The 15,482-nt window shown below is 31.6% G+C and overlaps 1 long non-coding RNA gene across 1 annotated transcript; it reads right to left on the reverse strand.

Annotated features, from left to right (window-relative positions):
- Positions 1-2,204: 2,204 nt before the first annotated feature.
- Positions 2,205-5,691, reverse strand: LOC101493963 (uncharacterized). The gene is made up of 6 exons (XR_001143988.3): positions 5,330-5,691; positions 4,224-4,317; positions 3,543-3,599; positions 2,949-3,031; positions 2,703-2,807; positions 2,205-2,433 (listed from the first exon to the last, which is right to left on the reverse strand). It is a non-coding gene; the product is annotated as an uncharacterized lncRNA (long non-coding RNA).
- Positions 5,692-15,482: the final 9,791 nt, after the last annotated feature.

Here is a 15,482-nt window from a genome sequence, read left to right on the forward strand (position 1 = left end):
GGAAAAATATTCTATTAGAAAAATACTCTTCAGAGTTTCATGTTAAGTACCCCTACCGTTGAGTGTTTTGAATCACATTGCCTTTTTGAATAACCTTTGCCACATATTTTCAACTAGGCCTAGAATACTACTGCATATATGAATACTATTACTTTAATTAGTCACAAAAGAAGTCACTCACACCAAACTTTCAAAATTATTCAATTTGTTTCAGAGTCATCACCATTGGTAACCACTCGTTACCAATCAAAATACAAGAATGATTTAATCTTAAATATCACCAAAATATATGTCATTTATAAAATACACATGTTTTAAAGAAAAAAACAAATCAAGAGAGGTCCAACACATAACATTAGTTTATATCACGTAAGTAGGAAAAAGATATGAATTATGCTCGTACCATTACCAAAGTCGTTTTTAGAATTACGCGCCACAAATTCTTGTTCAACTATTGGTTCACACCATCAAATTAATCATAATTAATTTAGTATTTAATTTTCTTTTAACTACTAACTGCTTCTTCGATAACGTTTAGATTTAGTATAAGGTTTACAAAAATTCTCTTAACTGAGTCAAATTATTATTATTATTATTATTATTATTATTATTATTATTATTATTATTATTATTATTCAACAAATACAATTCTTTAACAACAAGAGAGCAAACTCTATAAATTCAATTCAAGTTCATGGGCCATTCCTCTTTGCTAAGTTAGAGTCATAAAATATGTTATATATTATATGATTCAAACTCAAATATCAATAGAAAAGAGAAATACATACTAAGAATACAATGGTAACTAGCAATGATATTTTCAGAATATATTATGAAAGATAAAATAGTTATAAATTGGAAGTTCAACACATCACTCATATGGATGCATGTTCTAAATCAATTTATAATTATAGGTTTAAAATTATCATTTTCAAAATACATTAAAATATTAAACAGATAAAATAAAGTTTCCAACTAAAACCATTTCCTATCAAATAAAAATTAAACCTTTAAGTTTAATTCATTGACTCATACTAAGTCAGTATTTCAACCATTTTAAAAAATGTTTCTAACTTTTTGCAATAATTAGATTATAAAATTACTAATTTAAAATCAATTAATATTTAAATATATTTTAACATATTAAAAATATAAAGTAAAATCGTTTTAAATAGTAAGACTTTTTTAACATCTATTAATTCTTTTTACAATCCCAACTCATAAAACAATTAATAGAACAAAATTTTCAAACAAAACAACGTCTATTTCATAAAATAAAAGATCCACATTCGAGTATTTTCTTTAAAAACGACAATAATCATAACAACAATATACTTTTTTTTTCCGTTTTCTTTTTAAATACCAAAAATCTTTAACTTAAAAAGTAAATGTTTTTCTTTCAAAAATCAAAACATATGCAAGATGAGTAATTTCTATAAATTTTTTAACATTTAACTCAAAAAGTAGTTTCTACTTAGCAATAATCAAGACATTGAACAAACCTTGTGAATTGTGATTCTTCCAAAAATAAAAGCTTTAACCGGTTTATTTTTCTTCTATCAACAGCTAAAAGTTTAAATCAAGAATATACCAAATTGATTGAAATAAAGAGTAAGACAACTGAAAGTATAATAATTAATCAAGTCAAGTGATCACTACTAGAAATTAGTGTTTTACCTGCGGATTAAAGTTAAAAATCCGCAGGAACACACGTTACCTGCGGATTTATTGGCGGAACCATTTCCCCACGTAAAACCTTCGTGGGTAACCGTTTCCTGAGGATTTCTGAATCCGCAGGTAACGTACATGCGGATAAATCCGCAGGAAAACTAAATAAATTCCGCAGCAAATATTTTATAAGCTTAAGGCATTTTCTTACGAATATTCATGCAGAACAAATCGGCAGTACCATTTCTACGAATGTTTTCCAAGGGTATTTCCGCAGGAAATGTCACATGCAATTGATAGTATATTTCGCATGAAATTCCACAGGTAAATCCGTAGGAATGTTTCTTATGTATATTTTTAATTTGTACTGTTTTTTTTTTTCTTCTGAATTTTGATTTATATGAAAATTACACATAATTATAAATACATTTTTAAGTATTTAATATTAGCCTTTAGTTGGAATACTATTGCAATACTTTGAAACAAAATTTATATCGAATTCACAAATCATACTAAATATTAATTAAAGCATGAACTTCTTCAGAAAACAAAGTCTTACCATTAAAATTTTAATTATAATGTATAAACCAAAGGCTTTACTTTATCAAAAATATGAGTATAATATATACACACATTGTACATGATCATATAAGCTAAAATATTTCAAAAACGGGTAAACAATACAACAGGTGTAGTAGGATTGACAATCTTCTTTCTTTTCTTTTGCTCCAGTTGCTTACCAGGAACAAAACTCCATGCAACAACCTGATGCATAAACATGAAGGCGAAAGTGCTTAGTCAAAAAGTTGCTCATAGTTATACATGACCAAAGTAAAGTTTATTGGGCAAATCCAGTGTCCTATCATTTCACTTCTTCTATATCATCAAACCATAATTTGAGATTGATTCAACGAAACAATAATCTGAGATAGAGAAATTCAAGCTTCATAAAAGAAACTGCCATCTTTTTAAAATATTTGCAAGACCAAGTGCTAGCACATTGATTGATATTCACAATTAGCCAGAGGAAATACCTTATATATAAAAGCATTTCCCCATGCTCAATCCGTTCACTTTCTAGAGGATAATCTTTTAATGCCCCTTCATATGCTTCCAGAATTTCAATAGCTTTTGATGCTCTGTTTCGTATTTGAAGTTCAGTACAACAAACAGCCACAATAATTTTTTTAAAAAAAAAAATCCATTTCAATAGCACCTATCATTGATACCATTTCTGCTTATAAAAATGGAAGGAAAAAGGAAAAATAAAGGTAGCATACCTTCAATCCTTGGCAAACCACTTCATATGCTTTAGATTTACGATCCATGCAATTTAATGTCAAACCCTTCATTGATAAAGGTTCTATCAACCAGAAGGAGGAACAGACACATAAATAAATAAAAAATACCCAAAGAATCATGATAATTAAGAAATGGAGAGAGGATAAGTAACTTAAGTAAAAAAGATAGGTGGTGTGTTACTTAACTGAAACATGTAACAAGGAAATAAAATCTCTATATAATATAAATAAATAAAAAAGAGAATAGTTTCATGTAATATAGGACCTAGACAACTAATAATTAACAAACAGATGAAAAATTCAAAAGGAAAACGATTTTCAATCCGTAGGGAACCAAGGAGTGAAAAAAATAATATCATAAATTATTATATTTCATAAACAGTTAATATTACATGAACGAGAATGTTAAGTAGCCTGAGAGTATTTCAAAAACTTGCACCATTATAGTTGCAGAAAAATAAGTTACAAAGCTTAACTGCTTAAGTTAACAGAGGAATGCAGTACCAAGTAATAATAAAAAAGACAACCAAGTCAATTCCTAATGCTAAACAAAAAAATCTACACCAAACATACCTTCAAGGTGGAAGAATTGGGATCCACAAGATGTTGTCTTCTTTTTACGAATCGCTCCTGGAGTCAAATATCAATGCAAGCTTTAAACCATAAGACTTCTTTCAAGTATATCAATAAAAACATGTATAATAGATAAAAGCAAGGATTGCTCAATTTTTTGTTTCACAATAATGTGACTCAGAAGTCTAAAATAGTCATTTAGTGAAACCAAATGATGTAAAGCTCTAATAATGTTTCAAATTTACAATCCACTCTATGAATGTATAGCTCTAATAGATCATTGCAATTAAATACAAACAAAAACAACATAAATTTTTTACAAAAATGAACTAGATAACTAAACCTCGCATACACGTTAGATGCCATGATAAAATAATAGTGCTGGCCATATTTTACACTCATTGATTTGATGCAGAATGGAAAAAATAAAGTGCAGATTCCAATACCACTGATAGGCATACTAATAGCCAAGATTCCACCTTCAAACTCCTAACCATAATAAATCATTAACAATGATAAAAGTAAACAAGCCCAAGTAAATATACTTGAAATATTTAAGTGAAATATAGCATCTATCAAATAAGGGATCCATGAAAGACATTTTATCAAAGTTTTACAAGATTTATGAACAATATATGGTAATAAAGCAAAATATCAGATGTCATCAAGTTTAAAACAAACCTGTACAAAACTAAGTCAGTTCCTGAAGCAGAAGGCTTTTCCTTTTGTTCATCACCATCACAATCGGTTTGGAATTGCTCTAGTTGCCTCTCCACTGCAGCAAACATGAGATGTGGGTGACTCCATGACTAACTAAAATAAGCTTATATGGTGAAAGCACAATGAACACCATGGCTGTTTATCAAGTCAATCACTCAAAGCACAAAGAAATACAATATAGAACTGGTGTCAATTATCAAATACTCACATGAAAACAAAAGTATCTGAAAGTATCTTCTATGCAAAATTCAAATTAAACACCAACAATAATTTTTAAATAATAAAAAAAAAAACAGAGCTGCAACATTAAATCAAAGTATATAAAAAAGACATTAAAAATATTAGATAGAAAATTAACAAAAAATAGTATACTCTCAAATAAAATTATAAAATAACTTATATCTTATATTTCCTGTACTCATATCACATCCCATTATTGATAGAACAATGAAATCAAGAAAATTGCAGCTATAACTAACAAGAAGCATGATCTCAAGTCAAATTTCAAGCTCGTGTTAACAAACACCTCAATGGTAAGGCCAAGTAAGGATTACTTTCGGGCTAACAGAAGCTTCTCGATTTATCAAAGAGCATCTAACAATGTTGAGATGCAAAAGTTCATTTCCGCAATGCTACTATTTACCACCTTCATGCATAATAAAGTACCTCCGCTTACTTAGGACATTTTGCAAACACTTCATATGCAGATTAAGGATACTAATGCTCTAACTATGATGGTTCTTCTCACTAATTAACATAGTGCAGATAGATTAAAATAAACAACCAATATCTCAAGTTATATGAACAATCAACAGAAATAACCATATATCCATCCTTAATGCTTCAAGTTTTCAAAGTGTTTCTAAGATTAGAGAGATGAATTTCTCATATTTTAGAATCCACAAGATGTCATAGATTAAAAAACAGCAAATAGGAAATAGAATAAAGAGCGATACCAAAATCAATCATTTGAAGATGATTATAGAGTTATTTTTAGAGTAATGCAAACGTAATCGATGCAAAGGTTGAGCGATGAGCGATAATAGAGCAACAATGAAAATACATACCAAGCTCACCAAGTCACGAAGAGGTAAAACTTTTGCAAGTCTCGCAAGATGCCAAAACCCTAATCGATGTAGAGTTGCGAGAAAAGGGGGAAAATCACGAGAAAACTGTACTCGACACAGAAACCCTAATCATGTTTTTCCCCTTTTTCATTCAGGTCGAGCGATGTCAAGTGGGTTCTTGAGAGAGAAGACAGTGAAGATTGTTTTGCGTGAGAATGAAAGAGTTTGCGCAAGGAGCGTTACACGAAGATTGTTGTGTGAGTAGAGTTTGTTGAGAGCTTGTGCAAGGAGGATTTAGATTAAAAATAGATTTTGGTGGACAATTGGAAGGGCGCAGTGATGAAAGATTTTAGAATTTTTTGAAGAGAAATACTAAAGTTTTTGTGTCCAATTATTTAATTTTTGAATTAATCATAATTCTTAAATTGTTAAATTAATTATTTTTTTATTTATAAGAATTTAGTTTATATATTAAACAGAAATTTGGTTTTATGCATCCGTCCAATCATAATTTTAAAATTAAGATATTTTGAAGTATATTAAGAAATTATTTACATTACAAAGTATGTCATTAAATGTGGAAATATCTTTAAAATTTGTGCAATTTATATAGCTTGATTTGCTATATAAATTTTTCAATAACATAACCTCACCTAAAATAACTTTTACTCAAAAAAAATAATTAAAAAAAAAACTTATTATTCCAAAAAAAATATGATCTTGCATCAACATTTTTCGAAAAGCAAAAGCGTCTCAAGAAAAAAAAAACTACTTTATTTTTCTAAAAAATAAATAAAAATAAGTATTCGCAAGAAAATCCGGAGGTACTACCTGCGGAATTTGCTGCGGACCTTTCATACGGACTACTCCGCAGATAAATCCTTAGGAAAATTGTGAAGTTTGCTGCGGATGCAGAGTCACATGTAAATCCGCAGCAAACCGAAACCTTACCTGCCGTGTTACCTGCGGATTCGGAGTTCGCAGAGATATTCCTAAAATAATTATGAGCCGCAGGAAAATCCTTGGGTATTACCTGCGGAAACCAATCCGCAGGAAACGCCGCAGGAAAAACGCTAATTTCTAGTAGTGGATATAAATAACATGTTAAGATTTGAGTTAAATTGAAACAAATTTTCTATCCAATTATTGGTCATCAAAACTGAATTTCTTTATTTTTCTCATTGCTGTTATGCTAGTGTCTTTTCCCCTCTCACACATTATCTAAGATTCAATATTCACATTAAAGTAATGTGTTATTAAGGACTTATATCTCTCTTTTTTACTTTATCAAATCTAAAGTAACTATTAATATTTAGGGTAAAATTACATTTGTGATCGTTTAACTTCATTTTAGTTAACATTTTAATTTTTTATAAATTTTTTTCTCGATTTGGTCATTTATTTTAATTTTAAGTGACAATTTGATATTTTATGATTTAAAATGTCAACAATGTTATCCTTTTTTTTTTGACAAAAATTCAAAAAAATCATCAAATTTTTCAAACAAAACCCATAAAATTAATAATCATCTTCAATATAATGCAAATTTCATCAAATCCATAACTCAAATATTCAAATAAACTCATATTTTCATCTCCAATAACATCAAATAAATAATGAAAATATGAATTTATTTAAAGATTTAAGTTATAAATTTGATTAAGTTTGTATTTTATTGAATGAATTTTATGGATTTTGTTTGAAAATTTTGATGATGTTTTTGAATTTTTGAAAAAAAAAAACAACATTATTGACATTTAAAAAAAATAAAATATCATATTATCACTTAAAATTAAAATAAAAAATAAACTTAAAAAATGTATTAAACGGTTAAGAAGCAGAAATACCACTACTAATAATAGTTTGCTTTTTCCAAAACAAAGTTAAACAAATAATAATAATACTAGCTCATAACTATTTTACGAAAATTGCATAAATCTAAACACGTAAATCTTCCGTCTTCAACCTTGCGTATATCCATTCACCCTTTGTCTTCAATCATTCACCGTCTTCGATTTTGAAAAACCTCATCTTAACCCTTCAACCTCCACTCCACTTGCTCGGAAAAGAAGAAAGAAAAAGAAGCATGTCATATTCAGTGTATCATCACACGAGACTAATGAGAAACCTGCACATGCTTGAATCCATAATAAGCTGCCAAAGACAACGTAGGCTCAATGTTGATGCAAGGCTAAGGCAAAACGAGGAGATTCAACCTGCACAGAATGCTGAATGCAGAAGAAACCGTTAAGTCAAAGACAACATGAAGTTCCACATGCCCCTGCTGATGAACTTCCACCTGCTCAATCGATGAAGTTACAGGGTTGATCATGAAGTTCATGCTCCTGATGAAGTTCATAATGCAGAGGATAGTGTATCACCAACTAGACCCACCGTTGACGCACCGAATGTCAATGTCAGGTATGTGTTTCTCTAATTTCTTTGTTTTCCCCTTTTAATTGTTAGGTATTGAGTTTTCAATGGCAGTCCATGTTTTTTTATTCTTTCAATTACTCTTATAAACTATAACTTAAAATATACAAATTTAAAATCTAATAAAAATATAAATATAAATTTGAAAAATCACAGAATTTTATATTAAATTTTAAAATAAAATATTAATAATTAATTTTTAAAAAAATATTTGATTTTATCATAGGAGTAGTTTTGCTATTTTACATATTCAAAATTCACTAAAAGAAAAACACCATTTTGTGGCCAACTTTATAAATATTTTATGGCCGAATAAAACCCTCACAAATTAGTGACCGAAAAAGCCATCACAAATGTCAAAATTGAAATTGGTCTTTATTTGTGGCTGAAAAAGCCCTCACAAATTTTTAAATATTTAACTTGATTTTGTGGCTGTCTAAGCCCTCACAAAATCACAACATTGTGATTTTGTGAGGGCTTAGGCAACCACAAAATCCAGTTAAATATTTAAGGATTTTGTGAGGGCTTTTACAGCCACAAAAAATCAATTTTGTGAGGGCCAAATCCGTCACAAAGGATTGACGTGACCAGTGGCATTTATGGCTGCAAAGGCCGCCACAAAAGAATGCGCACATGGAATTTTGTGGCCGCAAAGGCCGCCACAAAGGAGGCCCAATACAGCTGGGATTTTTGGCCGCTCAGGCCGTCACAAATGGATAGTACCGTTAGCCTTTCTGGCGGCAAAGGCCGCCACAAATGGCATTATAGCCGTTGGCTTTTCTGGCCGCCCAGGCCGCCGCAAAAGTGAAGTATCCGTTGGCATTGTGGCTGCTTTGGCCACCACAAATGCTCAAGGTAACACTATATATATTTCTCCCCCTCCTAATTCATTTTTTCACATCCAACTTCTCTCTAAAACCTCATTCTAACTATTCTCTCCTCCTTCTCTCTACACAAAATTACTCTTAAGCTTCATTTAAATTTGGTAAGTATAAATTAAATTATATATGTAATTATTATAATTTTATTTTTTAATTTGATATAACTAATTAATGTTATTGATTTTTATTTTTACAGTGCTTGTTAATTATTTCGAAGACTTGCAAGCATCATACATGAGTGAAAGCTTGAAGTCAGACGCTACTCGGCATCAAGTTAGTATTTTATATATTTTAAATTTAGATTAGTAAATATATATATTATTTTTAAAATATAGATTAGTAATATTTATATTTAGATTAGTTTTATAAATTTATTTTTAAAAAAATAGGAATGATGTTGTTTACATATTAATATATGATAAATTAAAGTTTCAAACCACGGTTAAAATATATTGGTTTTAATATAATTATTATTTAAAAAAACATTATTAAAATTGATGATATTATTATTTTTTGTTATAAATAAGTCTTGATTATTAGTCTTGATTTTTAAAAAAACATCATTTAAAATTTTATATAGGTTTGTATCAAAGTTATTGATTTTAAAAAAACATTATTAAAATTTATGATATTAATTATTATTTTTTGTTATAAGTATTGATATTTTATTATATTGTTTGTAATTTATTATATTGTTTGCAAATTAATATATATATAATGTTTATTTTTTTGTTAGTATTGATATTTTTTTGTTAGTATTGATATTTTTTGATAGTATTGATATATATACATATATATATATAATTTAAAATTTTATTTCGGTTTATATATATTTATTGTATTGGTAATAATATATTATATTGTGTGCAGATGCATGCTCCCCTAATTGACATATAAATATGTCAAAATTTATATATAATGCAGACTTTCTCAATTTTGCGAGAGTGCAAAAAATTGTCCAAGATGAAGGGGGAATGTCCATGTTGTTTATGTCGATGTAGACGGTTTAAAAGTGAAGATGAAATAAGAGTGCATTTGTATGCAGATGGATTTATGCCTAACTACTGGATTTGGACCAATCATGGAGAAGAGTCTCCGGCGGCGCCTAATACTAGTACATATGTGGATAATTATAACATAGGTCCTTCAAGTAGTACTAACATGTTAGGTATAGATTATTATAACTATCAACACTTTGAGGCGGTGAATGATATGATCTCGGATGCTGTTGGGGTTAATTTGTCATTCAATGAAGATCAATATGACGATACCGATGGACTTCCCAATGAAGAAGCTCATAGATTTTATGGTCTTTTGAAAGAGACAAATAAACCGTTGTTTGAAGGTTCTTCAAACTCAAAGTTATCAATGTGTTTGAAGGTTCTAAAGTCTCAATTTCATGTTCCTGATTTAGCTTTGGATTTGATGACTAAAATGATGTTAGACGCAACACCTGTTAGAGATGGTTTGCCGCAAAGTTATTATGATGCGAAACAGTTAGTGTCAAAGTTAGGATTAGGTGTCAAGAGGATTGATTGTTGTGTTAAAGGTTGCATGTTGTATTATGACAATGAATTTGGTATGAATGATGCTAACTTAGTTGAATGCAAGTTTTGTCAACAACCAAGGTATCACCAAAGGAATAACTCTAGGGTAAGTAGGGGAAAATCAATTCCAAGGAAAGCAATGTTTTACCTACCTATTGTATCAAGATTGCAGAGATTGTTTGCATCAATACAAACTGCAGGAAATATGACGTGGCATTATGAGAATAGAAGAAATTCAAGCGAGTTGCGACATCCGTCTGATGGTCAGGCATGGAAACACTTTGATCAAATGCATCCTGATTTTGCGTCAGATCCACGCAATGTAAGACTTGGATTATCCTCAGATGGATTTACGCCGTACATACAAGCATCGTCTACTCCTTATTCTTGTTGGCCGGTTATTGTTACTCCTTACAATCTTCCTCCTAATATGTGTATGTCTAAACCTTATATGTTCTTAGCTGCTGTGATACCAGGTCCTTCTAATCCTACAACTGGTATTGATATTTTTTTACAACCTTTGATTGACGATTTGAAGAGGTTGTGGAATGGTGTCTTGACATATGATATTGCTCGGAGAGAAAATTTTATGATGAGAGCTGCATTGATGTGGACCATTAATGATTTCCCCGCTTATGGGATGTTGTCAGGATGGGGCACCCATGGTAAATTAGCTTGTCCTATTTGTATGGAAGATACAAAAGCATTTACTTTAAAATTTGGCGGGAAAGCATCGTGGTTTGACTCGCATCGTAGGTTTTTACCTGCTGATCATGCATTTAGAAGGAACAAAGCTGCATTTATGAAGGGCTATGCAGAAAGTCTAGGACCCCCGCTTAAGTTGACATCAGAACAAGTTTGGAATAAAGTAAAAGATATGCCAAAGGTACATGTTGTTAATGGTGTGGCCTGTAAACCACAAGGTTATGGACAATGGCACAATTGGACAAAAAGATGTATTTTTTGGGATCTACCGTATTGGAAAGATAATCTTTTGAGACATAATCTCGATGTAATGCATATTGAGAAAAATTTCTTTGACAACATATTTAATACTGTGATGAATGTGAAAGGAAAAACAAAAGATAATGACAAAGCCAGAAAAGACATAGGTATATATTGCAGACGACCAGATTTGTTGTTGGTGGAACAAAACGGCAAGACCCTAAAACCTCGTGCGAATTACACTTTATCTACTGATGAAGCCAAATCTGTTTATCGTTGGATCAAATAGCTGAAGACGCCTGACGGTTATTGTTCTAATTTGGCAAGATGTGCTGATGTGGAAAATGGGAGGATGCATGGGATGAAAAGTCATGATTGTCATATATTTTTAGAGTGTTTACTTCCTATTGCCTTTAGTACTTTACCGACACATGTATTTAACCCACTTATTGAAGTGAGTCAATATTTCAACAATTTGTGTTCTTCAACACTCATTGATAAATATCTCATCAAGATGGAAAATGACATTCCGATCATTCTATGTCAGTTGGAGAAAGTATTTCCTCCTGGGTTTTTTGATTCCATGGAGCATCTCTCAGTGCATCTTGCAAGTGAAGCTAGGCTTGGTGGACCAGTTCAGTATAGATGGATGTATCCATTTGAAAGGTGATATATATATACTTGATTTTCAATATACTTCTACTTCAACTTATATATACATGGAGCTTATTGTACATCTCTTTGTATATTATAGGTTCATGGGTTATTCAAAACGGTCGGTGAAAAACAAAGCTAGAGTTGAGGGCTCAATTTGTTCATCTTACCTTCACCGTGAAACAACACACTTTTGTTCTCATTATTTCAACAACGAAACGTTGTCACTAGTTAACGGAAGAAACGCTACTAATAGTGTTATACGTCATCCACATGCTTTATCAGTTTTTTGCTTGTGTGGTCATCATGCTGGTAGGGATTTTCCGATTTTCTGGCCAAGCGACAAAATATTTAATGCGACACATGTTCACGTTTTGATTAATTGCACTGAAGTTAAACCATACATTGAGTACGTTTCAAATTCCTCTTCATATTAATTATATTTAATTATATGATTAAATTGATATTCACCATATATATGGTCATCGATCAGGGCATTTTTAAATACGGGACAATCATCTAATGATATACATTCAAATTTCCCATTATGGTTTCAACAACAAGTGCATCTAGAAGAACAAACTCCTATCAACATCCACTTAAGGCACTTATCTATGGGCCCGAGTAGAAGTTTCAAAGAATGGCACACCTATTACGTCAATGGACACAAATTTCACACTGAATCTTGGACTGAAGGAAAAGAAACAATTAATAGTGGAGTTTGTATGAAAAGTGTCTCTGATAATGGTGTAGTAGAAGATTTCTATGGCATAATAGAGCATATTTACGAAATTGACTACACGTTCCTAGATTATGCGAAAAAAGTGGTGTTGTTTTACTGTAAGTGGTTTGATCCATCTAGCAGAGGAACTAAAATAAATTTGATATCCAATACTGTAGACATTCGTATGAACAAATTTCATGACTCATTTCTTGGAGAAATTGAAGCGATTTTTTTTTTGAGACAAACATCGGAGAAAGATAAACACAAATATGAATAACGAATATTTGATAAAGAAAAATTAAAAAAGATTTGTGTATACAAGGGATAATATGAATGATATTTATAAGGGAGGCGCAAAAAATGAGAAATTATCGAGGAGAGACGGTTGACGGAGGACATGACGACTAATTATTATTATTATTATTATTATTATTATTATTATTATTATTATTATTATTATTATTATTATTATATAATTAATTGTATTTTATTGTTGTTATTATTATTATTATTATTATTATTATTATTACTATTATTATTATTATTATTATTATTATTATTATTATTATTATTATGTATTAATTGGCCCCTAAATGGTGATATTTCAAGTCGTGGTGCATTGTATTTTATTTTTAATTCATTCTTTTCATTTGTTTAATTGCCACTAACTTCTTAACGGACATATGATGTATGATGTAATAGAAGTTAAATTTTATTCTTAAAAAAACAAAAATACACAATGGTATATTATTTCTATTAATAGAAACTCGATATCTTCCTAACACTCTATTTAGCTGACATGTGTTAAATTTGCCAAATTATTGTTGGAACACTATCAAGAATGGAGGGTGAATCAATGGTGAAAATTGATAATTGAAAATTGTGGTGTTTTAGAAAATGATGGATAAAAGAGAGAGATTATGGAAGAGAGTTATTTTCTGATTTTCCTTAGTATATCAAAATGGCATTAGTCTCTAAAATATTACACACAGTTATTTATATGGGTACAATGTGGAATCAAATCAATTGGCCCAAAAACATTTGAATTATTTATTACTTCCAATACACCACCTTAATTCAAATGCTCCACATTCTTCATGCCTAGCTTCATTACAAGTTTGTTGAAAACCACATTCGTAACGCCTTTCGTCAACAAATCTGCAACTTGTTCTTCGCTTTTGCAATACCCCAAACGTAACTGTCCGGAACTCACTAGTTCCCTCAAATAATGAAACATCATCTCAATATGTTTCCTCCTCCCATGTGCTATGGGATTCTTAGCAAGGTTGATGGCTGAAACATTGTCCATCAACAGCAAAACAGCTCCTCTCGTGTTGTTGTCCAGCTCACGCAGCAGGTTCACTAGCCACACAGCTTGGCATGCACATAACGAAGCTGCGATATACTCCGCCTCGCAGGAAGAGAGAGCAACCACCGGCTCCTTTTTAGAACACCAAGAGATTGGTGCCCCTCAGAACATAAAGACATAATCGGCCGTTGATTTTCGATCGTCCTTATATTCGCACCAATTGGAGTCGGTGTATCCGAGTAATTCGCAACTTTTGCCCATGTCACTTGCATGAAATAAAATTCCACAGCCAAGAATACCTTTTACATATCTAAGTATCCTCTTAACTGCTGCCAAGTGTGATACCTTTGGCCTCTCCATGAACCTACTTGCAATACCGACACTAAATGCTAAATATGGCCGTGTATTGCACAAGTAACGCAATGATCCTATCAATCTCCGGTTTTGAGTAGGATCCACATCTTGCTCATCTTCACTCTTGGACAACTGTAAACGTGCCTCGGCTGGTGTTGTGGCAGCATTGCAATGCTCCATATCACACCCCTTCAAGATTTCCATTGCATACCTCTTTTGATGCATGAGCAGTCCCAACTTTGTCTTTTGGAATTCTATGCCTAAGAAGTATTTCATTGTGCCAAGATTAGTCATTTCAAACTCCCTCATAAGCTCTTCTTTGAACTTTGAAATGTCACTTTCACAGCTTCCCGTAATCAATAAATCGTCCACATAAAGACAAAGTATGATTACTCCTTCGCTTGCATCCGACTTCACATAAACACCATGTTCGGATACGCATTTCTTGAAACCAATGTCTATAAGAAAACCATCTATGCGTTTGTTCCAAGCTCTCGGCGCTTGCTTCAAACCATAGAGTGCCTTCCTTAACTTGTAGACCCTTGCCTCTTGATTTTTAATCACAAAACCAGGTGGCTGTCCAACATAGACCTCCTCATCAAGTGGACCATTCAAAAATGCCGATTTGACGTTCATTTGATATAACGGCCAGCTGTTGTTATTAGCTATCGCAACAACAAACCAGATGGTTTCATGTCTTGCTACTGGTGCGAACACTTCATCAAAATCTATCCCTTCCTTTTGCAAAAATCCTTTTGCAACTAATCGAGCTTTATGCTTGATTATTTCACCTTTCGGATTCGCTTTCACTTTGTAGACCCATTTCACACCAATAGCCTTTTTGTCTTTTGGTAAGTCAACCAATATCCATGTATTGTTCCTTTCAATTGATTCCAGCTCTTCCTTTATAGCACACACCCACTTTGGATCGCTTAATGCCTCCTCCGTATTCACCGGTTCGGATTCGGCCATTAGAGAGAAATGAATAAGATCACCCTCATTGTTGATCTCGCTATCTTGGAACAATTCACAATCACGGAGTCTTTGAGGCAATCATCTTCGCCTTGTTGATCGTCTACTTGATTCACCTGTTTCGGTTCTGAAAGGTTGTTGCACAGCACCTTCAGCAGGCTGAAAATTCTGATTTTCCTGCAGAAAATCGATTGGCAAATCGATTTCCAGCTCTCTAGAGGCTCCAGAATGTTGATTTTCCTGCTGACAATCGATTGGGAAATCGATTTCCACCCCCCCAGAGGAAAAATTCTGATTTTTCTGCAGAAAATCGATTGGCACTTCTCCAGTAGCT

Source organism: Cicer arietinum, chromosome 5 (assembly GCF_000331145.2).
Source record: "Cicer arietinum cultivar CDC Frontier isolate Library 1 chromosome 5, Cicar.CDCFrontier_v2.0, whole genome shotgun sequence".
NCBI lineage: Eukaryota > Viridiplantae > Streptophyta > Magnoliopsida > Fabales > Fabaceae > Cicer > Cicer arietinum.